This window comes from Trachurus trachurus (genome assembly GCF_905171665.1).
Source record: "Trachurus trachurus genome assembly, chromosome: 17".
Taxonomy (NCBI): domain Eukaryota; kingdom Metazoa; phylum Chordata; class Actinopteri; order Carangiformes; family Carangidae; genus Trachurus; species Trachurus trachurus.
The window spans coordinates 34,969,203-34,997,193 of record NC_139900.1 but is presented as its reverse complement, the minus strand read 5'-3'; positions in this window follow the sequence as shown (position 1 = coordinate 34,997,193).

Genomic DNA, 27,991 nt, shown 5'->3' with positions numbered 1-27,991 from the left:
TGGCTGCTCTCACATCGTTCACTAATGAGTGAGTGACATCTGCTGGGGGCCAGTGTGACACAGCGCTGTCATCCTGTCCCACACTGAGGAAACACGTCTATTCAGCAGATCCATCCATCCAACCTGCTTCCAACCTACAGTCCTGTCGCAGCAGCAGCATGGCCACATTATATACACATATATATAAATAACACCACATCAGTCACTTCAGAACATTTCTGTCAAAGAATTACATTACAAATTGTAGTGATGATAATGATGATAAAATTAATTTTATGCAAATTTTCTTTCATTTTATTTTTATTATTCACTTGACAATAGGCATTTCACACAGCTTGTTCTGCATATTACTGACACCTGGTTTGAGACATCTCCTTTCCCCATCTCGCTCATAAAGTCACAGTGCTTCTGCTTGCATCAGCACTCAACCTCATAACAATTTGTGAGCAGTGGATTATGAGCTTCTTCTGCATAGTAACACTCCCACTGGTGTCCTGAATGCCTGATATTATCTTCCTTATGCCAGCTGATAGGTGAGACATCTTCCGTGTGCTGAAAACTTTGGTAATTTAGTGTAAAATGGTACAAATTTTCACCAGTTTATTTCACTGTTCAGTAGATGTTTCTCAGAATTAAATGGATTCCAGGTTGCCAGAGCAAGTAAAGTTTTCTCTATTCCAGACAATGTGCTGTCAGAAATGAGATGAAACCCACCATGAGAAAAAATATGAGCTCTACTCAAATAATTGTAAATAAAAGCCCCCTGATTAACACTGATTCTCCAACTTTTGCTGTCCGATAGATTTAATCATTTCTTTTCAAGGTGAAAGTTCACTGGACAAATAATCTTATCACCCAGTCATTTCTTTCTACCTTGACATTATAATAAAATCAAATGAATCCGAATAAATAATAATAATATTTTAATTCACTTCTATTCAACCTGACTCAATTAAATTCAATTTTGATTCAGTCAGGGATATTTTACTTACAAGATCTAATTGCTTGGAAAATAATGAGAACTTGTAACTTGTAAATAGTTTCTATAATGTGGTAAAGTACGTCCATTATGCTCACAAAGCAGCACAGGAAGATATATTCCAAAATAAATTAAAACAAATACAAACAGCACCAGCCATATGTGTAAAAGCAGCATACTAAGGGAGAGCTGCAACAGTGTTTTAACAGGTGGCACATGACAGGTAGGATGCAGAAGAGCATTGCCCAAAGCACACTGCCTCCACCAGCTTGACATCTTCCCATAATGCATCCTGGTGCCATCTCTTCACCTGGTACATGCCACACACACACACACACACACACACACGGCCACCGACATCATGTACTGTATAAGAAAACATGAAACATCAGACCAAGTCATCTTCTTCCATTGGTCTGTGGTCCAGTTCTACTGCTCTGACTGGTTGTGACAACTTTCTATCACCAGCACCAACTGCAGTGGTTTTTCTGTAGGATCAGACAACACAACTGTCCCTCACTCCTCAGTCACATCCATGAACCTGAGTCCAGGACCTTTTCCCTCCTCAGACTCTTTTATGCTACCAACCACTGCAGCCCAAGAACACCCGACAATGCTGTTATGGAGATGCTCTAACCCAGTTGTCTGATGACCATCACAATCTGGCTCTTGTCATATTTGCTCAGATCCCTTCACTTGCCCATTTCACTGCTCCCAACACATCAAGTTCAAGGAGTAAATGTGAAGTTGCTGCTTGATGTATTCCACCTCTGACAGGCACCATTGTAACAAGATAATCAATGTAATTCACTTCACCTGTCAGCGGTCATAATGTTTTGGCTGTACACACCACAGCTGACAGATCTGAAACAGTAACCAGCAGATTTATCATTCTACATGTAGCTCTAATTTTGATACATGAATTTTGAGATTCATCTGGCAAATTGCAAACTGAGTGCATCCATGTGCCATCCAATCAAGAAAAAAAAGAGGACAAGCAGTAGAAAACACAGATGTCACAAACAAAATGTAATTTTTTCAACCTGAAAATATGATCTTTGGTAGTCAAGTATAGTATAGTAAGTGCCTTTAACTTGATCAGCCACCATGGAGAACTTAAAGCTCTGTCTGTTAAAACAACTGCTATTTTCATGCGACAGCTCAAATAAGTTGGTCTGAGACTCTGCTGAGGATTTTCTTAAAATGCAAAACAGGCAACATACTGATAAAGAAGATGGGGAGGCTGGAGGTGAGGTGATAGGGGAGGGCTTGTTTTGCTTCCCCGGTCCTCCCTCCTGACATACACGCTGAACACAAATATCATTCATTAACAGTAATGTGCCATCTTAACACTGATGGATGGGGCACAGGCCAACACAGCCTCCTCCCTCCTCCAAACACACACACACACACACACACACACACACACACACACACACACACACACACACACACACACACACACACACACACACACACACACACACACACACACACACACACACACACACACACACACACACACACACACTTCCATAAAACACACAGAGACAATTTAAAGACAAACCTGCTGGGAAGCTGGGATGGCTCAGTCCCACACACACAAACACACGCATGCATATACTGTATACACACGCAAGCGGGCACAGACACAGTCATAAACACAAGCCTGGAGCTCAGGTGTCAGGCCAGCACACTGCAAATGAAGACATTTCCTACAGCTGGCAACCTTTGATGGCTCTATGATTCCTGTGCCGCTCTTCAGAGGGAACCAGATGAGAAAGAGACAGAGAGGAGAGACTGACCAACATGAGAGAAAAACAGAAACGCTGCTGAATATATAGACAGTTTTTGAGCCTCAAGAAAGGTGCAGACTGAGGTTACAGTATCTTTCGTGTGAAGGTGTTGTGTGAATTGTTTCTACATACTGTAGGCTACATGAGGCTTTACAGCATTATTTGAGCCAACATATCAGGTGTAAAGAATTTTACAGGAAAAGTCAACCTGGCAGGGCATAAAACAGGAAGAGGGTACCTAAACCAAAATTATAGGCTTCGAGTTCATGTCACCTTGTCTGAGAGATAGCTGAACTGAAACCCAGAAATCCTGGTATTTGTTTGGAGGTAGGCTACAGTATGAAAAAGTTATTGAAATCACATGACTACTGGGTAGGCTGCACAATTTGTTAAAAAAAAAAAAAAAAAGTGTTTTCCCATTCAGCTATCAGTAAGGAAAGGTCTGTGTGTTTGGGGGAATCACTTTGTGAAAGGCCTACAGCTTTGAACAACACCGGCTTTAAGCCTGCGAGCATAATACTTCTGTTCTGAGCAGCCTTCACTGAACACCAATCTCCAAAAGAGTCCAGAACTTTGTGAAAACCGTCTCAGCAGAATTGACCACAGGTCCAAACATGGCTGGAGGACAACATCTAGTGGCACAGCACGAATTACAACCAAGGGAGGGAGCAGGACATCACAATAGAGCAAAGAAAACAGGGTAAGGAGTCGGACATGCAACTACTAATTCAAAAAAGGGCTTTAAATGTGAGCAGATGCCAAACGAAGCTAGGATTGGATAGAGTGTTACACAGAGTTGGAAGTACTGTACCTACAATGCTACTAGAAAATGAATTAATCTGCTACTGAATTTCACTAGTTGTCATAGACAGTGGATTCTTGCTCAAATCACACAATGCACTTATCATTCAGATCCAATATGCTAAATACATAAATTTACAACAAAAACGAGGGCCTACATAAATAGCCAACTAAAGCATTCAAAAAAGTTTGATTAAAACTTAAACTTAAAACCGTAGCAAACAATAACAAACTGGACACACCACATCACAAATGTCACACCAGATGACTTAAGGACAAGCCCCATGCCTGTGCTGTGCAAAGTATATTAGCCTATAACTGTTATCAGGAAACTGATTTTGGTTTGCTTCAAGAGTAAAAGACTTTCAACATTTCTGTCATTAATGCTGCAGTGGGTCAGTGACAGTTGGCTACCTACAGCACAACTGCCTCTTTAAAAACAATATCAACCTCACTAGGCCTACTGAACATCTGCAGTAAATAATCAACCTGCCATAGTCACAACCATGTGTTTTCAGCCCACTGTGGATTGTTCAACAATTCACACCAACAGCACTTCCGCACTAGATCCAGCGCAAAATAAGGTGAATAGGCCGTCGTCTGATGTTTTACTCTGAAAGGGTCCAGATAACCCCGCCCCCTCATTTGAATATTGCAGCATGAAATAAAAGAGGAGTGAAATAAATGTGACGTTATGAAATAAAAGTCGCTGGAAATAAATAAATGAGGCGTTAGAAAATAAATTTAAATAAATTTTTTAAAATAAAATGTATTTATGCATTTATCAATTTATTTCATTATGACTGAAACCGCTTTCCATAACTGTGTAGCCTACTATAAATAAACAAACTTACCTGTTACTTTTGCCTTGACAGTGTAAGAGAAGAACTTTTAGGCTGACGTGCAGCCCTGGCATTGTATTGTTCTCTGTTTTGTATGTTTTACTAAATGTAATACCTGAATTGTCAATAAAATTTGCCTTAAAAAAAAAAAAATTTCAACTGTGCACTTTCATTACAAATAATATAAAGCTCTGTCAAGTCCTCTGTTTCCTTCAGACATTACGTATTAGCTCAATTAAGTTTGTTTTGCTTTTTAGCTGCAGCTCACCCGTAGCCTGCTGGCCTCCATGCACATCCGGGCACTGCCAGGGCTACACAGGTGCAGAGCCAGGTGTACTAAATTACACCACAGGTGCAACAAATGGTGGTGCGTTCAATTCACATTGCAAAGTCGGAGACGGGAAGTCTCCCCGAGATGAGTGCTTTCCAGTTGAAATGTTTATGAAAAATAATGTTTTCAGACATCTCACAGTGCCAGTTAGACCAAAACTTAGAGCTAATAGATACAGCAATAGTCTATCTTGTCCATTGACTTGGACATTCATATGAAATTAGACTTTTTCACATCTCTCTGTGAGATGTCTTGACATTGAATTGACTTTTAGGCTCTTTGTTCAGAGATCACCTGAGTAACACAAGCAATGATAACATATTCCTGTATTGTAGCCTACATGCTGGTTAAACTTAAAAATGGCCTCTATTGTTTTTGTCTCAATTGTTCCAAATTGGTAATTAGCGATTTGACAATGACATATTATAGCAGATGTACAGTGTATAGGCTACTTGAAATATCTCACTGCAGTAAATTGGAATATGAAGTCTGTCTTATCAATCTTACATTGCAGCAAAATAAATAAAATAATGAATAAATAAATTACCATTTGCCTGCCTTTGCCAAGGATATGCTAATAAGGTTACCGGTCAGTTATTTCACTTTTCCTAATACGTTTTCTCAATTTGATTCCTGGTCTAACATCCCATCACCTGCTGGCTATTCAGATGATAATATTAAGAGATGAGAGAGAGAGACAGAGGGAGAGAGGGATTCAAATGATGGTATTAGAGGAGAGGGATGGTTGGAGAGATGGCTGCTGTCACCGTTATGTGTCTATGGCACCTCAATGTGCAATAGTCATTTGTGTGTGTGTGTGTGTGTGTGTGTGTGTGTGTGTGTGTGTGTGTGTGTGTGTGTGTGTGTGTGTGTGTGTGTGTGTGTGTGTGTGTGTGTGTGCGCGTGTGTGTGTGTGTGTGTGGTAATATGAGAATTGATGCTAAGGGCTGACCTCCTCTGCCCCTCTCATTTCCATTCAGCCATTTTAGTTCTTTTCGGAGTCGGCAGAGCCATTGTGGCTCAACCAGGGAGCAGTTTGTCCTCATTAGAACTGTTCTCCATGAAACCAGAGAACCATGCATGGTGGGTATAATTGTCAAAGAAGAAAAGAGAACAGAACAGAAGAAAAAGAAAAGAAGAGAAGAGATTCTTCTTGTCATTTATCATTGAATAGTTAATTAGTGTTTACGTTTTTAACACACTCGCCATGCACAAATTAAAAATTTAACAAGCCTGTGATTTACGATGAGAAGATGAGGATGCCAATAAAGAAATCATTCGACTTCTTTCCATGAGCTTCTCACTTTGTAAAAGGCTCAGGATGTGACATGAACATCTGTTTATATGAATGGGATCAGTGGACTCAGTGATATGTGAGATGCAGTGAGCATTATCATATGGAGCAAATGTCTTGATATATAAGTCCATGCTGCCACACTGGCGTTATGGTTATGGATTAGGCACATTCCATAAGTGCGGGATTGTGCTGTGAGCGAGGCAGAGATGTATCGGCCATATAAAAACTGCATCTGTGATGTAGTTAATCATTTATTCAGCTAGCTTCTTCATTCCTCTAACACCGAACACTTATGCAGGACCATATTTTTCCAGGCCAAAATAATTCAAAAGCCACTTCCTCTTCGGTATCTGTGTGCATCATATCCCCTTTTCTCATCTCCTTTTTTTCCAATTCCATCAGTTTAGCTTTCTCCTCTTTGGTATTGGATTTGATTTTACTCCATGTCTTCACTGCAGTGCCCCCCCTCCCTCCCCATCTCCAAGCCATTCTCCTTTTCACCATCACCATCCTTTGTCTCTCCATCTTCTCCGAGCTGTTTGATGTACAGACAGGTAACAGTCAGGCTTTTACTGGAAGCAGCCGTGTAGAATGGGGAGCTCATCCTCAATACACCTGTCAGAGGTTATTTTACAGTGTGGCTGACAGAAACACACCCGCACACACTTGCACAGTAGACTGGAGAGCGGTCAGTGACAAATGGTGACAGATTGATCCAGTGAGAGTCCAGTCGGTGTCAACTGCAACCATGTGTGAGGTGGAGCATGTGTGTGTGTGTGTGTGTGTGTGTACTTGGAGATCTTGCTGTTTTCTTGTTTTCTTTGTCATGGCACCAGATGAAAGCAAAGACCTGCAACATAGAAGGGTCATATTACAAAAAGAGATGTAATAAAATAAAGCCTGAAACAGATCAAAATAAAAAACAATTCAACTGAAACAGATATTGAGCAAGTTTCATGTATTAATAGAAATTATTTCTGTATAATATCATGTAAGAGTGAAGTATCCCTGAACAAGAGAGGTGAATTCTCTTTTGTGTGTGTAGATTACAACTGCATATTTAAAATGCTCAGCATAAATCATTCCGTACTTGTGAGAAAGATTTACCAACATAAATAACCAATTTATTGTCTATTAAAAACATCTACAAAGGTCCTGACAAAAAGTCAAAATCTCAAGTCACATATGTGCTCTAGAAGCTGGCAGCTGGTGATGTGCAAGGGAGACTGAGGGTCATTTGACATTTTCTATTGCTAATTAAATCATTAAGGGCTACAGTCTACTGTGGAAATTTTAAAAAATCTCAATGAGATTAAATAAAAAATAATTTAAAGCTGCCATAACCATTATTCTCTGAAAACAACAGATTTCACTTAGATGAACCCCAAATATCACTCTGTCTGTATGTCAACTCTGTTACCATCAGATTTAGATATCTCCACCAAAAAACAGTGACCAAAAGTCAGTTAATGCTTTTTTTTTTTTTAATCTTCATTACTTCAGCCACAGGATATATCTCCATACTCAGTATCAACTGTGTAGATATGACAGGAAATAAATGAGAAAGAGATGCAACAAAGGTCCAAAGTCCAAATGAAATCAATCAGTGGTCCTTTTAGAAGTGATGGTGATATCTACAGATCTGCAGACAGGTTGAACCAGGGTTATAGCCTATTCTTTACTCTTAAAATAGCATAACGTGCATATCATTGAATGATGTTACCTTTCTCCCCACTTATTAACACTAGAAATCAGAAAAGGTGAAGCTACATTGAGAAGAAGGGGAATTGTATGCTGTGATTATCAGGTCCCCTTGTTCACCACATTACAGTCCTCCTGCTTTGTCCTGGTTTCACCTCCCTCCAGGCTAAACACTCACACTCCCTGTATTGAAATTTATGAAAATCATCTTTGTAATATTCAGCCAGTGCCTGTCTGCCTGCTATATATATTTATATATAACAACCTTATTAAATCAGTTCAAAGTAGGACGATCTCCTGATTACATTGAAGAGGGGCTGAAGAGAAGGGGAGGAAAAAGAGGCGAAAGGGGGAGAGGGAAGAAAAATCAATGCCACTGGGTAATTGCATATTACAGCGTTATTTTGTGCATTGATATTGATAATACGTATGTTTACATTTGCTGTGATTAAAATCAATGCTGTAAAGTGAGTTATGACATCGTGGCCTGATGGGACGGCTTTATGGCTGAGAGGGACTAATGAGGTGGTTGATGGGAAGGAAGGATTGCCTCCATCCATCTCTCCACTGAATACTTCCTGCGAGGGACTGAGGGACCGATCCACACTGACTGTCGCCTGTAACACACCACACAGGACTCACTTCTAATCTCAATGTTTTCTCAAAATATTCATGGCCATAGTGTAACACAGTTTCTCTAACGTGAGGTCAGTTTCACTTGTTTTGACAGGTCCTTGGTCTTAAAAGAGCAAACAAACAAGTCATCTTAAAACTGCCTATTCAATTCTTTTATAGGAACAATTCACCAAACTCAATCCAAACTCTTCAATTCTTATAGTCTAAAAGCCCAACAAATCCTCTGAGTATGCTACAGTAGCAGCGCTATAATAATGTTGGACATCTCAACAATTATTTAACGGCTTGAACTTTATACTCGGCGGTGTTCGCATCAGGATAAGTGACTTTGGTGATGCAAAACGTTTCAGTGTTCCTATAAATTTGATCATTTTTGTTTTGTGTGGAAAAATCCAACACTATTGGACTGACTGCTGTGAAAAGTATTGTGTATTGAGCATATTGGAGTAGTTCACAACTAGAGGTTCAGGTCTTTCCCTCAGGATTATGGTGGCAAAAAAAAGAAACCCAGAAACACAATGAATAACAACATATAGCAACAACGACAACACAAAATAAAGATATTGTCTTGACTGCTGGATGCATAAATAAGGTAATAACATAAGTGTAATAACTTTACGTTGACACATTTTTCATCAATGTATCCTTTTCTTTTCTCTCTCTCTTTATGTTACTACACAAAATATTTTGATTGTTGAGTGATTTTTTTTTTCTTCTTAAAGTAGCACTATCGCAAATTCCACTACTTTGTTTGGCCACTAGATGGGGCCGGTGGTGCAGCGTATCGTCCTCGTCCTCTTTACATAGCGTGTCGTTCAGGGGGTGGGGCTGAGCGCCGGGCCGGTTTGCCTCATAACAAAAAGGAATTCTGCATTTGCTCCACAGGCACTACACTGTTTGCTACCGTATATTTTGTGTACAGATAGTTATGGCTCCTCTGGACCTATTTATTTCATATTTCAGTTTTTTTCGTTGCTATGCTGTATTTGCGATATTGCTACTTTAAAGGAGCTATTTGTTTTGCCATTGCTGCACATCCACCCATATCATTATTAGCTACCAGTAGTCACTGCTGTTGGCATGCTAAGCTCTGAACATGTAGCGTTTCTCAGAGGACATAGCCTATTATAACCTCTTGTATTAGAAAGACAACCATGGAAGCGTGTCAAGTGTCACCACCACCCACTCAATATCTGACAACAAAGAAAACTTACAAACAGCTCCTTTAAGCAATAAATTAAACTATGTGCAACACTTCAGAGCCACATTAGAGCTATTGGAGGTGTAGTATTGGATGAAGTCTAAACCTATGTTTCTAATTTACAAGCTGGAATTCACTCTTCCTGTCTTTACCTCTCGCTCTAACCAGCTAATATCACACTACACGGAGAGCTGTTGAGTACAGTACCTTTGCTAACATTGTTATGTAGCTCTTTAGATTATATATTTTACTCTGGCAGCTAATGTTGGCTCAGTGTTGCTGGCATCAGGTGCCTCAGTTAAGTGTGTGCTCCTCAATTGTGTAAATACGTTAGTGGGTGTTTCTGAAACAAGACCCACTTCAGGGAAGCACAGGGGGTTTAAATGTGCCTCGCAAATGCATGCGTACGGTGTGTGCACGTAAAACAGACACAAACAGACACAAATGCGTGTCTGTCCAGTAACCGCAACTTCTTTGGAAACCACAGGAAGCCATCTGTGATGACAGTGAGTCCTGTAAGTGCTATCAGATATACACACTGTAAGTACATTTAGGCCCTGGCTGTGTTTTCACTGGTCTCTTTCAAGTGCTTCACTCCACACAAATCAGGTTTTGACAGAGGTTAAATAATTTATTTCCCGAAGTAATTTCTCACTTCTAACTGCTTCCATACATCTGAGTAAAATGTGTTACATGTAGCTTAACTCTTGGTTGCAAGTGTGACAGCGGTGTAATCACAGCATAGAGGTCATTTATAGAGGATTTATAGAGCAAGTCTCAGGTAACATGGTGTTAAAGTGTTTTGGAGATGGACCAGACTGTTATTTAATCTGTTGTTATCAAGGCTCTGGGAACTCACTCCTGACTGAGAATAATACACAGCTACAGATGCTTGTACATTAACTTGCCACAAATACGGTTTGGTTGACACAAACAAGCCAAAACACTGTTGTATCAAAATGCCATTGCATGTGTGTTGGTGTGTGTGTGTGTGTATGTGTGCGTGCGTGTGTCAATGACTGTGGAAAAAAGAAAGGCAGAGGGCAGCATTTTCAGTATAGATGTTGTATATTGGGGACATAACCCCGTCCATGAAGTCAAATTCATGGAGATTACCCCATCACAGATGGAGAGAGAGAGGGGAAGGAAAGAAGTTGTGAGATGAAGAGAAGGAGAGAGGCAAAACACAACTGATGCATCCATCCACTCACCCAACAACACACCAACCCCCTTCCAGTTTTCAGGTTTCGGTCCCCGTGTAGTCAAGGCTCTAACTTTAATTAAAAGTTTCTGCAGCAGAGGTGACCTGTCGGTGCCGAGGTGACGGAGGGAGAGGCAGACAGGAAAGATGGAGTGATTAAAGTAAGGAAGAAGAGGGAGGACACAAAAATATCATCTCTATACTGTGTGTGTGTGTGTGTGTGTGTGTGTGTGTGTGTGTGTGTGTGTGTGTGTGTGTGTGTGTGTGTGTGTGTGTGTGTGTGTGTGTGTGTGTGTGTGTGCAGGAGTGTACAGTATGTGAGTTAATTTAACAGCTGCAGAGTAAAAAAAAAAAACATTATTCATTTAGATGATTGATAACTTTTGACCTAGCATGAATTTCTAAATAGGCCCTTATTTATGTTAAATTAAGAGAACGCACCTTTATTGGTGTATCATTAAGGACCTGCATCACCTGTGTATTTGATCATATTTAAGTAAGAACCCTCCCTGTTTGCTGATTTGCTCCTATTTGCTTTTAATTTGCTTTTGCTGCTGTTCCTCCATCTGTTTCACTTTAAAAGCCTTCCAGGTTTTAATGGGACATAATCTCTTGACTTCCCCAGAGGACTTTTACTGAGAAACATCTGCAGGAAGTGCTTATTAACAGCAGGTTCACATCGGGAAAAGATTCACTGCTGTAAATTCTCAAAGGCTGCAGGAAGAAGCAGGCCTGTATTTCAAGGCTCCAACAAACAACAGGCCTGGATGTATGCTGCTGCCACCTCCCTGTTCTCTGATGCACATTCACTTTGATGCTGTTTGTGTTTAATGGTTGTCTTGATTAATTCAGCACAATGGACATTTTTATGTCACTAAACTGATGAGTACAACAGTGATTCTACTTTGCCTTTGCTTTTTTTTTTGTTCAGAGTTGTGTTATAGTTAGTGAAACACAAAAAATGGAAGACTTCCTGTGCAAATGTTTCACAATAAAAGCCTTCCAGTGGCTCAAAGGACATCATTCCTCCCCATAGATTATTGCTGAGAGATTAAAAAAACTGATAAAGAGGTAAATAGATTTTAAAAATCTATTGAAAAATAAATAAATGCAGCACTATAAGCACTATTAATTGTTATTATTCAGACTTAGTCTACTATTCTGTATTATTTGTAGTAGTTTTTTTATGTTGGCCAATTATTTGAATAGTGGCTTTTATTTTAAAATATACTGTATGGTGAGTGGAAAAACATTAACCTAACAACATGTTTTTTTAAAAAGCAGTACCTACAGTAATCTATTACCTTTCTGCTTGTCTGTGCTTGTACGGGTGAACTGAACATGTGTATATCTGTTTTCTTGTCCCCAAACCTATCAGCACTATATGTGTAGGTTGTGTGTGTGTGTGGTTCGTGGCTCTGCAGCAGGCCAGCAGATCGTTGCGGTGTGCAAGCCACGGGGACAGTGAAATATAGCCACAATTAGCCCCGGACACAGTTCAATGATGATAGAGAGGCTCGGCACCCCTTAGACCATGATTAAAAGGCCTGCCCAGCCCACCGCTGATAGAGACAACTGATCTCACATTATTAGTAGTACGATCACCACCAACCAGCAGCAGCAGCAGCTTCATTCTAATGTGATCTGTGACGGCTTTTGTTCATTTATCATTCACTACTGGAAATATTTAGCTCTTAATTGCCTTATTTGTTGTGTTGTTTGGTTCTCTATTGAGCATCTCACTTGCTTATTGAGACGTGTTCATGCTTTGAGACGTGTTCATTGAGTTTTCAGACACATCTGCCAGAACAACAGAATTTCAGAATCTCTTGTACATAGATTCAGACCTTTTGACTCGAGTAATAGCAGCTAAATAATACTGCAAAGGAATCACGGCCATCAAACAGTGGAAAAAAGCTGGTGAAATCTAGTTGAGTAGAAGTAAAGCAGCATACCTCAAAATCTACCTTAACATTTCATTTACACACAGTACTTTTTATGTCACACATTTACGTAGTTGTAATTACTATACATTCAATCATTTTGGGATGAATCTAGACTTGTAAATATCAGTGTTTCTCAAAGAAATTACTTCTTTTTGAGCCGGAAAATCATCTCAAGTCTTTTCCTACTTCTGGTATTATTTTAGATGAGTCTGCACCTCTTTAATTCTCCCATCTATTTGAGGGGATTTACTCTATTTCCCACTTACTTCCATTTGCTTTCTTTTCATCCCCCAGTCCCAGTTGCCGTCCTGCTCATAGATCAACGCTGAGACCTTCTTTATCTTTTACACATCAGTAGCGCAGCACCGTTCAGCCCTCCGCCCCATTTATTCTCCAACTTTTTTTTTTACCTTTGGACCCCCGTTAATGCTGCTGCTCTGTCTCTATTCACTGTTCACATTAAGTCTGCAAAACTGCTCATCTGACCAACACCAGAGCAGAGAGAGCAGGAGGTATGAACAGAGGTCATACACTCATGTATATGGAAAACATATGCGTATGGTATGTATGAATGCACTGAACACACACACACACAGTTGTGGTGACCATGGGGCAGATACACACCCACAGTCACAGCACCCCCATCCAAAACTGTGTCTGAGGAAAGTCACTCCTTAAAAAAAAGACGGGAAAGGTTGATAGATGGAGGGCTGGTAATGAAATGGAGACATCAAGGAGCATGAAGAGTAGAGGAGGGAGGGAGGGAGGGAGCATGGAAACAACTCAAAAGAGAGGCAGAAAGAGAAAGAGAGAGAAGGAGAGGGGGAATAAGAAGAATAGCCTTTCGCCTGTGTTCCATCAAGGGAGAAATTACACATTTACTAAGGTTTTTTCTTAAGACGACGGCCCTCATAGATCAAACCGCTTGGATGTACCAGCCAATTTTCAACATGAAATATAGACACCAGAAATCTATTACACCTGTGTTCTCTCCCCTCCTTCCATCTGCAGCTCTCTGTCGCTCCTTCTCGCAAAGGTTGATGCATCTATATCACTGTCTCCTCTCCTCCCTGCGTCCACCCCTGTGTCTCTCTCTTCCCTCCTTCCCGTGAGGCCATGGATCTCCCACTGTCTCTCTCTGACATGTACATTATGTTACCCACCAGTGCATCTGCTTGACAAATGGGGAAGTTGATCATATTCAATAATTGTCTGACCTTTTCCTTTTCTTGTATTTCAATTGCTTCTTTAACTGCTGCAACATTAAGAAGACTTAAAAGTGGATTTTTTTAAAGTGTGTAAAGCTATAGCTGCACCTGTATGACTGATCACTATTATGACTATTTGAAAAAATGTAGAGGCTTTAACTTTGATAATATAAACTACAGAAGAACAAAATATTTGATTTGGGAATTAAGAAATATTGGGGAAAAAAGAGAAGCATGAGTGTCATTGCTCACAAGTTGTAATACCACATGTTGTGTTTATGGAACAATAATATAATAATATAATATAATATATTTTATATCCCTATAAAAAAGTAGGGATAACATGTCCAAACCACGCAAAGACATGTTTAAATGTAAATATGCCATTTTAACATTGGATAGATTAAAATAATCATTTGTAGAGAAATGCTAAATTCACATGTACACAAAACTAATGTTTTGTCCATCTTTTTTTCTTTTTTCTCTCTTTATTTAACACATAAAAATTATTTCTAAAATAACATACAATTTTGTCACCAATTATAACTTAACTTCTATGTATTCTTATAAATATATAATAAGATTTTTAAACTCATGTTGAAATTGATGTGAAGCTTTAATGAATATACAGTATGCTCACACCGCATCCTGACATACAGCGAGTGAGCGAAACGGCGATGATATCTCGCGTGAAGGTGTCCTGATCTGCAGCGTGACGATTCTATTGGTTCAGCATTCAAACCAATCAAATTATGGAGGGGCGTAAACAAACTTCTGGAGCTATTTTTAGATTCCTGGCATTTCCTGGTTGCTGTTTTTCACATCTTGGAGTATTTTTTGTAATTTTATTTCTCTCATATTCTCCTCTCTTTGCTAACTAGCAGCAGGACACCGCCGCGACTTGTTGTCCAGATAGAGACAGAGCCAGTGATTTTTTCAGGGTTGGGCGGCATGTACGCATTCTAATAATGTTTTCTCGCTCGCTTGTGTCGCTGTATGTCAGGACGCTGTGTTAGGTCTCTGAAATGTTTATGAAGCAAGTTCTAATCATATTTAAAACCGTAATTTCTAACCACTACTAAAGCATCACATCCACAGTGTTCTTGTGAATTGAAGTTTTAAGGAACTAAGAATTTAAGATAATTGACTGTTGTTGAAGATGAAATAATGAAATCCCTGACATGGAAGATATATGTAAAGACAATTAAATAATTAAGTGAGTAAACTATTGAAAACTGCAACACATGTAACGTAGGACATAAAATGTTACATTAAAAGTTGTGTTATGTTCTCTTATGTTTACAGAGAAAAGAGCTCCAGAGGCAGAGAAAGAGGCATTATCACCAGGTCCAGTGATGTTCTGGACAGTGAAGAGGAGCAGAGGCTGTGGGGAAATGTTGTGGTGATGATCTACTGTAGGATGGGGATCGAGACAGTCAGCAGACATGTTTTGAGGTGGAAGGCATGGACATGGGAGTGGGCAGGTGGACTGACTGAAGCTTAATCAGGATATTGTATGAGAACACTAGTGCAAGATGAGTCTGGATGTGATGAGGGAATCGATCGGGTCGCACAGCACATGGCTGCACACATGATACAACAGCACCTCACACTGAGTACAGATAGACATCCAGCAGACACTGACTGAAGAGCAGAGCTGCAGAGAAGAATGTGCTGAACTATTTTTAATTCACTGAGCAATGAACACCACACCTGACAAAATAAGGAAATTAGAGATGTTAAAGTGAGAGAGAGAGAAAAAAAGGCGCTGATCTCACACATCCATTGTTTCGGGGCTTGAACAGCCTGATGTCAGTGAAGTGTTGTTATAGTTTGACCTGTTAATGGATTATTACTGTCAGAGCAGCACGAACAAATAAAAGTCAAACAGCTGTCACCTGGACAGCAGGATGTGCTCAGCTCTGCACATCCTGCAGCGACACCACACCTCCTCTCACAACTATAATACACACGCACACATATAATGTGTATATATAGAACTGTTTGAAACGGACATCAGTAACACACTCAGGCACTAACTCCACAGTTACAATATGTATCACAGTTTACTGGGGTTTCCAGTGCTGCTAAAACATTCAAACCATGAGCAGCTCAACATGTCATAGCTTACTTTTAAGTTTTCAAGGTTATAGTCAGTGAAGCTGGTAAATGTGGCAAAACCTAAAGGGATACTTCACTCAAAATCGATAATTCACCAATTTTCTACTCACCGTCATGCCAAGGAAGGGTTTGGAAAACTTTCGGTGTCATCAAAATGCTTTTGGAGTTCCATATAATGGTAGTGCATAGAGCTCACCTTTGAATCGTCCAAAACACACACTATGACACACTACTGCTCGTCCGTACTGACCCAAATGTCCTGAAGCCGCGACATGAAAAAGACGTTAGTTTTTAGCCTTGTTGTAGTAGTAGCTCCCAGTGGCTGCGCGAGATTTGATGCGAGATGTTCTTCCGTGTTTACAGTAGCTACATCATACATCTAATGGTTTACAACGAAGAAAGAACATCTCACAGCAAATCTTGGATAAAAACAGAGGTCAAATAATTTTTTTCCCAACAACTTCTTCATGTCGCAGCTTCAGGACACTTGCGTCAGTACGGACAAGCAGTATTTGGATGTTTCATAGTGTGTGTTTTGGACAATTCAAAAGTGAACACCTTCCTTGGCATGACGGTGAGTAGAAAATTGGTGAATTATCGATTTTGGGTGAAGTATCCCTTTAAGGTAGCTAGCAGCTAAGCAGCAGCAAGGTTTTGTAAGAATTGGCACTTAGCCTGTTAGCAGTTAACACTGCAAAATGAGTTCCACTGAGTCACAACGTCGTGGACCAGTAAGCAAGTGGGTGTTTCACAAAGCGCCGTGATGAAGGGATGGTGGAGACCAAAACAAAGCTGAGAAACAGACTTTAGGCTCCTTCGGAATGGGCGAAATATGCACTGGCTTGCTAACAGTTTAGCCACAACAATATTGTATGCCAGAGTTGTGTTTACAACTTGTTCTGCTGCCCAACCATTTGTTTTTTACTTTCACTTTTTCACATTAGCACTGTTTTATGCATTAGCTACCCATTGCCTCCCCAGCAAAAACTGTAGTAGGCCTACTATCACCATTAGCGCGTAAATTCCACCACAAGTTTGACACACTAATATTCACATAATGTTGACACTGCCGCCCCCTTCATTACTCATCCCTCCCCACTGATAGATGCTATGATACAGGAGAAAGGAGGGTAAGCAGAGGGAGGATCTTCATGTAAAATTCACTTAGCTGCCATATTTTTTCCCCCCTTCAGGACAAGATTAATTGCGTTATAACTTGTTTCTGGTTGGGGTGGAGGGAGTGTGGCAGAAAAGCACTCGCTGTTCAAATCTCAAGCCCCTTCCTCCTTCCCTACTCCCTCTCCTCTCCCCTCCTCTCGGTGGTGACCATCTCTTAATACATCCTGAGAAATTGAGGTTAAGAGGGGATATCCAGGGGGTTATCTGGCGTCGAGGCGCTCGGCGTGGGGAGATTGATGGTCTTAAGAGGCCGGGGTGCCGTGGTCATATTCATATGGTAATTCCTTCCTATTGTCCCTGCGGAAACTGAGGCTTTCTTTAATCTGAGAGGGAGGCCTCCTCTCGCTCTCTGCTGAAACGAAGCCCAGCGTCACTTTATCATCTCCACAGATGCTGATGATGACGACGGGTGGCCGGTGACGTCTGGATGGATGAATCACAATAACACGTTTTCTGTGTGTGTAAATTAAAAAGGAGAAGAGGTGGGAGCATTGTTGATAGGATAATGTTGAAGGGTGTTTCAGGGGAGGGCATGGTGAATATAATGATAACTCTATACTAGCTGTTATTTTAATCCCCCTCCCTCGCAGATCAAGGAAAGATAACTTCAATCCATTTGTGAATAAGAAGCTTCAGTGCTGACAATTTCAAGTCCAGTCCGGAGATAGCCATCCTGTGTGATAAAGGCATTTTGGTTTTACACTTGTAAATCCATCTATTCAAACGCCTGGGATTGTATGAATGCATTATACCTTTTTATTTTGTTATCAAGCATTTTTATCTCACATTATCTACTTTTCGTGTGACATATATATTCAAACTGTGCAACAAGATTAGAAAAAAATAAATACACATACATATTGTGCAGTCAAAAGCTGTAATCTATAATGTATCACAATTTACTTTATTTCTCATATCTCTACTAGCCCATAGAGAAATGTAATGAATTACATATGGCCACCTACTGTATATTATTATCGAATATACGGATATACATTTGAATCTACTATAAGTTATAACATGTATAAAATATCTATAGTAAAATAGAGAGAATTAAAAGTTGATTTATCATATACTGCTATAACATGATGTGACCATAACAGTGTATATTTAGTGCAAGTTTATCAAAAATGACTAATATATGTTTTTCTTATTGGGAAGTATACTGTTATAGTATTTTCATATCTGGAAATCCAGTGTAGATATATGTAGACCTGCGGCATTTGTGTAAGACAGAATAACATTTTGGTTGCCTGCCTTAATGTGGCTCCCTGCTTTCTGTTCATTGTCGAATGCCTGACAGCAGAACATAAGGAGCAAATGTAAATTTTACACAAGTTTCTCTGGAGGCACAGAGCAGTGGTTGAGTACAGATGCAGATAACGTGCAGTAAACCTGTCTGTGGTGGATCTATACGCTCACATGGTGGATCTATACCGAGATCTGCCAGAATAAATGGCTTATCTATATACTTGGTGGATCTATATATCCAGTACATGGCTGATCGATAGTAATGAATCTGAGCTCAGTAGACGGACAACGAGATGTCTCCTCTGAGAGTCCACAGACATGCACACACATACTGTATATATACTGGAAGAGAGACACAACAACAGAGATGTGTGTGTGTGTGTGCGAGTCTTCACTGGATCATTTTCAGTGGTTTGTTTAACTTTGCATAATCGATTTATGGTATTAGTGTATAATGTATGCCATTTGTTTTCCTACAGACTAATTAGTGTGTTTATTAGACTTTATCCTCTGATCTACTTCAAGGTTACAGAGTCTATAACAGGAAAACAAACCTATAAAATATAGAAACAGCTCATAGACAGGCCCCAGGATGTGATCTCAGCTCTCCATCACACCACATCCTACCACCCTTTGCTCATGATATTTTATGTTTTTGATATATTTAGCTGTAGCCTTTTATTTTCATTAAAGTCACTACTGGCTTTTTAGATGACACAAAATGACTTCATTATGCACTGGGTCATATTCAGAGTGGGAAAAATATCGTATAATGAAGAAGAATAAACATGCACTTACTGTATGTGAGCCTCAATCTTTTCATAATGTTGCACCTTTAAACTAATTTTACAAAAATATTTAACATTATTATGGCTGTATTGAACAGATCCTAACACTGAAGACTATGAAGTGAAGGGGAGAAGTCGTGGTGTGTTGCTGGAGGTATCAGTGACAAGGTGCAATAAAAATGCAGTTCTCCGGTTTAAAGTCATATCCAGACAAAATGTGAAAGGAACATTTTCCTCCTCCATGTCTACAGGAAGCAGACCTCAACCTACAATTACATCTCTCTGCAGACGACTGTGTGTTTCTGTTGCTGATGCTGGCCTGAATGAAAACTTTAACACAAGACACATTAACTACACCACAAAGCATCATTTGATTTTCCCAACACACACTGAACACAGTGCACCATACAATCAGAGGTAGTGAAATGAACTATAACCTACAAAGAACACAATGAAATCGCTGCTTTTTTAAACTATTGATACTGGGACATAGTGTCGAATGAAAACACCCAAAATAATTTGATGACTCCAGTGTGTGGCGTATTAAAGAAGCACATTGTATAGATTTGTATAAAGATGGCGATATTTTGTAATGAAGATGTTTTGTTCATCGTCCAATGAGATGGACAGACTGTCTGCTAAGCTGAAACTAAACTTCTAGTCTGCTCTTGTATCCTGATGTGATGTTCCATGCAGACATTCGTACTTACAGGTGACACAGAAAACTATATCATCTAAGTTTTACAAACTCACAGGAGAACAGAGACAGAGAGACGCCATGCAGCACACTGACTCAAACCACATTCATTAAGTTGAATCACTGTGATTTCTTACTGCTCGGATCAGTTTCTTCACCGGGGCGACCACTGCTGGTGTGTGCACTTTCCTCATATCACCCCACCAACACACACACACACGCACACACACACACACACACACACACACACGCACACACACACACACACACACGCACACACACACACACCTCCCCCTCCTCTTCTTAATCAATACTCATATTAATCATCCAAAATATCTGTGTGACAAACCAATTATTAATCTGCACCGTCAAGTCCAATACAGTGAGATAATGAATTTAGTGGGAATGCTGTGGACTCCATCCGTTCATTAACTGCTGATGGCTGCTGTAATGACTGCTCAATGTCACCAGGATATTCTACTGCTATTGATGAAGCGGAGATGGTAGGGGCGCGTGTGCACACACACACACACACACACACACACACACACACACACATATACCGTATATGGGTAGGCATGTTTGCATGGAAAAAGATACAGTAACAAGTGCAGACAAACAAGATACATTATATATCTTCCTCATCCACTAGGGGGTGTCTTTGTTTTCTCTCCTCCCTCTGTCACTTTCGTCCTCCACCCCATTTTTAGTCATTTCCTTCCCTTATCCCCAACTTCTCACGCTCTATCTTCCTCTCCCCTATCCTCCTCCTCCTCGTCTCCTCCCCCTCTTCGTATTGATGTCTTTCGCTCCTCGCTCCAATAAGCGTCTAATCAACAGCAGAGGAGATCAGATCAGATCACAGCAGGATGATGGATCTGGGAATCATTTACTGGGACTGGCCCACTCAGCTAAACCGCGGGTACGAATCTGCAAGATGATAGCTTGATGAAATGATGGGCTTGACGTTCCACACCATGAGTCCACAGCTTGCTAAATAAGAGCTGGGGAAGCCTACAGGCTGGGAATTCAACCTGTTTCATTTTTTTTTTTAAAGCTTCATTGCTGAAGAAAAGCGTTTAATTAATCACTTTATTGATCACAGACACAGATACTCACCATCTGTTCAGAGCTGGCTCAACATCATACACTGCTGATATTAGGGTCAATACAATCATTTAGTGCTGCATGTGAGAGGCTTTGGCTGGTGTTAACCCTTTTTTTCATCAATGCATTGACAGAAGCACCTCAGGTCTGTGCTCTCGCTACATGACAGTTCCATTTACTCCATTTACTCCTCCAGCACCACTAAAGGAGGTGGTCACCTTTAGCTCAGAGGTGTTCCCATAACAACCTGGACTTCAGCACCATACAGCAGATCTCCAGGAGGTGATAATAAGACTCCAGAAGATGGTCATCACCATGCTCTCTGCAGAGAGGGTGGAGAACTTTGAATTCCTGGGAGTCTACATCAAGGCAGGCTTCACATGATCTGTAAACATCAGCCCACCTGCTCTCCATGCCACCATGGAGCCTGCACAGTGGCTCAGCAGATGTGCTGTGGAGAATGAAGTGGTCTGCTCCCGGGGATGAAGGCAGCTCTGAGTATCATTAGCAGCACTATAACCCTAACTCTTAGGGATCGTTACAAAGCCTCATAAACACCATGGTACAGGACAATGAAAACCAGAATAAAGACTGGACTGACTGAAAACGACACGACTGCTGTGAGCAACGAAACAAACCTGACAGTTTCCTCTCTGTTTAAAGAGGAACTATGCAAGTCTGGTCAACCCTCCGCTTGGCCATGCCGTGTGATTTTGTTTTTAAAGCTGGCAAAAAGCATTCCATGGAGCGGTGGATAACGTTATATAATGTATACGATGTTATGACGTGTATATTTGTGTAGTCCTGTCATAAACAAACATTTCCGGGTTACGGAGCGTGTTTGTGTCCCAGTGCTGCAGAGACGAGAGCTGGGACACCGGGGCGGCGACCAAGTAATACACTGATGTTGCAAGGTTGGTTTTCAGCCATGAGACGTCAGGTGGAAGGCAGAGAGCCTCCATGCTCACTTGTAACAAGTTACAATTTATGTATCTAACCATCACAATTCCTTGGAAGCTTTTTAATTGAAGGGATAGTTCAACATTTTGGCAAATTAGCCAAATCCCTAATAGTCTTATGAGTAGGTTCGTTACCTTTAATTGTCGGTGCAAGCTATTTCTAAAATGGTGGAGCAGAGCCGTGAGCTGCTCAGAGCTACGCTACGGCGGCTAATGGGATTTCTTGGTTTCCCTCATCAAACTCATCAAATACACAATCCAACAACTCCACAACGCTCTGGTGGACAAGTTGCACATTCACCACGCTATGAGATAACGGAACGTTACAAGACAGAGCCATTTTAGAGGTAAATTCATGGAAAAACCGCTGATGCACGTTCTCGTCGGGGGACAGTTTTTCTGCAGCAGTCTCTGTATTTGCCTCGAAAACAACTCAGTCTCGTAACGTTCCGTTATTATCCCATAGCGTGGTGAAGTCTCATGAGCCTCCGTAGCGTAGCTCTGAGCAGCCCTCGCCTCTGCTCCACCGTTCTAAACATTATTAAAGGTAACGAACCTACTCCTAAAGGGATTATGGCAGTAGGCCAATTTGCCAAAATGTTGAACTATCCCTTTAAGGGAAAATATAGCCATGAGAAAAATCCTGCATAGTTCCTCTTTACTATGCAACTTTACATTTTAATTTTAACTTTAAATCCTTTTCAGTTCGGACACTCACTACTTCACCAAAAGGGCCTTCACCCAACATAATGATGACTCATGTCGGCTCTGGCTGCTCTGTGTGTGGGTCATCGTTCACTGAGTGTTTCTGCCCTGCATGTTGCCTGATGTCAGCTCCCCTCTCCTCGCCCAGCAGCCTCCACATTTGCATACAAATGAACATCTAAATGGGCTCAATGACATAATTGACTCACAATTAGAAATTTTCTTGAGTTGGTCACTTTGCACTGGACGGCCCGCGTGCACAAAATGAGTAAAGACACACACACACACATAGAGGGAGGGGAAAAAATGGCTGCTATTTTGCATATTAATGAGAGTCATTAGCTGTCGCTTGGCAATGGCTGACAAGGGGACTTATTTATGCCGTGGCCTTCGATGCCTGACCGGGGGAAAGTGTCCAATTCAGCGACTCGTGCTAATTGTTCCTGAGCATGTTGTCCGGCTGATCATCATCATCATCATGGGAAATTAGGCCCGCTTCAAAAAGACGACTTGGCTGACGTTGGACGTGGCCTATTATGATAACTCTGTGTAAGCTTTTAACTTTTGCTGCTCTACAAGAGCCAAGCTTTTAACTTGGAGCCATTAAGGTCCTTGTATCTCACTGTTTCACTTCAAGTAACAACTATTGAGTTCCAAAAAGCTGACAGATGAGCCAGAACAGCAAGTGACTCGAGATGCAGGCCATTATGCTAATATTTAGATAGATGGAGCCAAGGGAGTGGTTTAACATAGACTTTCATGACAAAGTCCTTTCTCTATTGAAAATCAAACAAATATGATTCTGTTAAATCTAATAATATTATTGCACAGTAGAAGATGTCTTGTAGACCTTTAGACCGACATCATGTCGTGGGTGACAAAACTATTCTCTGGATTAACAATTTTGTCAACACTGATTATTTAAACTGAAACTGGCATCATGAGTTATTTTGGATCAGAGCTGGTCTCTGATATGTTATTTGTGCAAAATGTCAGAAGAAAGCTGTCTCATCAGAGAGACTGACACTGATTATTCACACATTTTTGTCTCTTGATATTTGATATCATCATCAGAACCATGAAATGTTACTAAATGTGACTAAATGTGAGAAGTGCCTTCCACATATTCAAGTAAGGCTAAACAGTAAAGAACTGCTGGGAATATTATAAGAATTTTGTGGTATAGAGACAGTTTTTTTTTGTTTTAAATTATGAAAATCTCATTTCACTGTTTCTACTGCCAACACAGTCAGACTGTCTGGTCTTGTATTTCCTATAACGTTATACATATATCACATAAGATTTTAGGAATACCAAATTGGAGTCAACCAAATCAAAACATATTGCCCAAGCTGGGTTGTTGGTAGGTTTTGATCCAGCATTGATTACCATGTTAACTATCTCAGCAATCCCGCAGTGGTGTCATAGAAAACCTTTAGTAAATTAATTGGACAGACAGAACAAACTGTTGACCCATCTATCGTTGGATTTCTTTTATACTTTTATAAGCCATTGGCTGGTATTTTATTAAAGAGTCTAGATCAGGGATGTCAAACTCAATGTAGTTCAGGGGCCACAAACAGCACAATTTAATCTCAAGTGGGCCGGACCAGTAAAATAATAGCATAATAACCTTTAAATATATTTAAAAAACTGAAATTTTCCTCTGTTTTGGTACATTAATAAGTTGTTTTACAGTTACTGAACTATCCTTTTACAAAACATATTATGAACCACCTGAAATTTCTTGATAAAAATATGTGAATTTTCACACTTGACAAATTCATCCTGAGGGCCAGATTGGACCCTCTGCAGGGCCGGTTCTGGCCCACGGGCCGCATGTTTGACAACCCTGGTCTAGATAAAGATAAGGCTGAAGCTATTTCCACTTATTATTTCAAGATAATAATTCAACTAACTCAAAAAATAAGTCCGTTTAAATTTTTGACATTGAGTCAAATCCCAGTCTCTTTGGTCTGAGCCCTGTGCTTGACCCATTCATCCTCATCTCCATCCTCTTCCCCGTGTGTAACTCCTGTGGCCTTTCCGTACGCCACCAGGCATAATGAAAGCTGTTGAATATTGAACAGTGCATTGTAACAGTTTGCACCGTCCTTTTACGTAAATATGTTTAGTGAGGGAAAAAGAAACACACACACATCTGCATTCCATCCAGGTGTAAATAGTCCAATCGGTGTCATGCGGCTGCTCTCCCCTGTGCAAATACACACTGGGCAGGAATAACCAAGGCCTGTGCTGTGTATGACTGAGATACTGTGTGCCTTCCCAGACATGCAAACAATATGCACAAATGCTCCTGGCTGTAGTTACCATGGCTGCTGTGTACATGCGCTCATCTGGGTCTTGTTGTCTATTCCTCTACAATGCAGAGGCTTAGAGGCCTCTTTCTCTCTGTCTCTCTGTCTCTCTCAGCTGGAGTGCAGGCAATCCAGCCGCGATCCAGAGATGAGGAGTGTGACAACAAAGAGGTGGAGGACAAGGAGGTATTAGTGCACACACACACACATACACACACACACACAGTCAGTGTGTAGTAGTTATGGCCTGGACAGCTTGAGCACCCCCGTATTGTAAACAGGGGGGTGGTGACCGCCTCCCTGTGCTTGTTAAGATCATCTCTGTCATTCAGCCGACGCCGCACTGTCAGTGCCTCGCTGTGCCCCGACACAATCAGCATTAACTATGACACACACACACACACACACACACACACACACACACACACACCTGCACAGATACACACACACACACACACACACCTGCACAGATACACCGCCCATGTGCATTTATCCAAAACTTTACACACACCACAAACACACACACGCAGCAGCAAATCTGTTCATGGATCCTGCAATAAATCTGCACACAACACACACACACACACACACACACACACACACACACACTCACTTAGATTTATATTCAGATATAGATACTGTACATGTATACACAATTACAGACATTAAACCTCTTGCTCTTCTACACACACGCACACACACAAACACAAACACACAATGGCTTATCCTAGCAGAGCCCCGTGCAATCAGCATTATCCATGTGAGCTGCTTAATGGGCACCTCGTAAAACACACGACAGCTCTGCTACAGGAGAGACAAACTACCTGTGCTGACACACACACGCACGCACGCACGCACACACACACACGCACGCACGCACACACACGCACGCACGCACGCGCACGCACGCACACACACACACACACACACACGCACACAACAATGTGTGTATCTCATCAAAACAGTGCTTGCAAACAAAGTAGGAGATTTGTACTTGTACATATTTCTTCATGTCAGCTGAGTGAAGCTGATGATTTGGATTATTACATCTCATTTAGAGCGTACTGTACCTTTACAAGACTCTCTGTAACAGCGTAACAATAAACGGGTAACACTTTACAAAAAGGTTCCCTTAATTAATGTTAGTTAGTACATTATTAAGCATTATTATATAAACTAATGTGTTAATTAATGCTGAGTAATGCATACATAATGCTAACTAATTACATTATTCAACTTTGAGTAGTAAACATTAATTAACTGCTTACTAATAGGCTACATTAATTAATGTGTTGCCTAACCCTAAGTAATACATAATAATGATTGTTAATATAATCTGTAAACAGTTAATTAATGCTTAATAATGTAATTATTAATTAAGTTAATTAAGGGACCCTTATTGTAAAGTGTTACCAATAAATGTATTCCTTTCTTACCTAAAAACATCAATATCAATAATATTGCTTTATTCTAATATGACTCTTCAGCAAAACTATGAAGTTGATGTTTATGTGATATATTCATGATCTGACTATGAATACTCATCACATAATGTTAATTAACTTTATATAAATCAAGTCTGAAGACATAATTCTCCTTAAAAACACTGTATGCCCACTAGCTTTGCTGCACTTAATCAGCGTAAATGAGCAGTTGAGCACGCATGACCCACTGGGTGTTGGAGCAGTCCCCCAATATGATGGTGGGAGAAATACTTACCGTAAGTAATATGAAAATAAAAACACTAAAGTAGAATATAAGCACCAACAAAAGAAAACACACATTACATTGCATTCATTGAAGTTTATTAATTGATTAAGATGCATTTTGATAATTTTCCACAGACATGATGACTTTGCAGGCCGTTTCAGTGGCTCGTTGCTGAACCAGTTCCTCCTCCTGTTTCTCCTCTGGTTTGCTTCTTTGAGCTCCTCCCTCTGCAGGAGTCGGTGTGCTTCATGGCCTCAGATCTTCAGCTGCTCCTGGAGCTTTGCCACCTTGTCATGTTGCTCTCTGAGTGCTGTCTCTTTGTCCATCCACATCTCAGAGACAAAGGTTTCTGTCATATTCTGTAGGTCATTCATGTTGAGGCAATTCATTTCCGCCTCAGTTGACTCTCTGAGTGCCTCTTTGTTTCTGGATGACTCCTCTGGGAACTTGTGGTCTGGTCTATCTCTGTTACCTGGACCCACGAGTCCTGATTGTCACCACAGGGAGCTACACCGTTCCCCCCAGGCTGCAGTGCTCCTTCTGTCTGCTGCTGCTGCTGATTGTGGACTTCATTTTTGGGTTCTTCCTCATTGTTTCTGAGAGCCTTCTTTTTCTGTGGGTGCCTCTTCCTTTTTTATACGGTACCTCCTCTGGAAGGTGGTCCTTCTCTGTTACCTGGACCTGTGAGTCCTGTTTGTTACCACAGAGAGTCACTTCCTGCACAGCTCCTTGCAGCACTTGTTGATGTGAAGCTCAAGCTTGCAGGTGAAATCCATAGTGATTGCTGACTGCATGTAAGTTCGGTGGTGGACATCTGGACCTCTTTCATCTTGTCAAGGAACTTCTGGTTTTCATAGTACATTGCTCTTATAGTCTGTTCTCTGCAAGGTTTCCATTGAGCTGGATTTTGAGATGCTTAAACGTATAACATGTAGGAATTAGCAATATTTGATTTTTGCTAATAAAAAGCCAAATAAGTTACATCCTGGGGCTTTAATTATTTAGTTGCTGGCAAAAGTTAGCTTACAGCATCCTGCTATGTCTGTCTGGCCTGATGCAGCTTCTCATTCAGTGAAGCTACGTCGCCCCTCAGCTTTTGCATGGTTTTGCATGCAGCAGTTCCAGGACATTGATTTCGGTTTCGGTTTTGGTTTTCAGTCTGCTTACGTCACACACTGATCCTGAACCACATGTTTTGATATATAACTTGCCTGGGT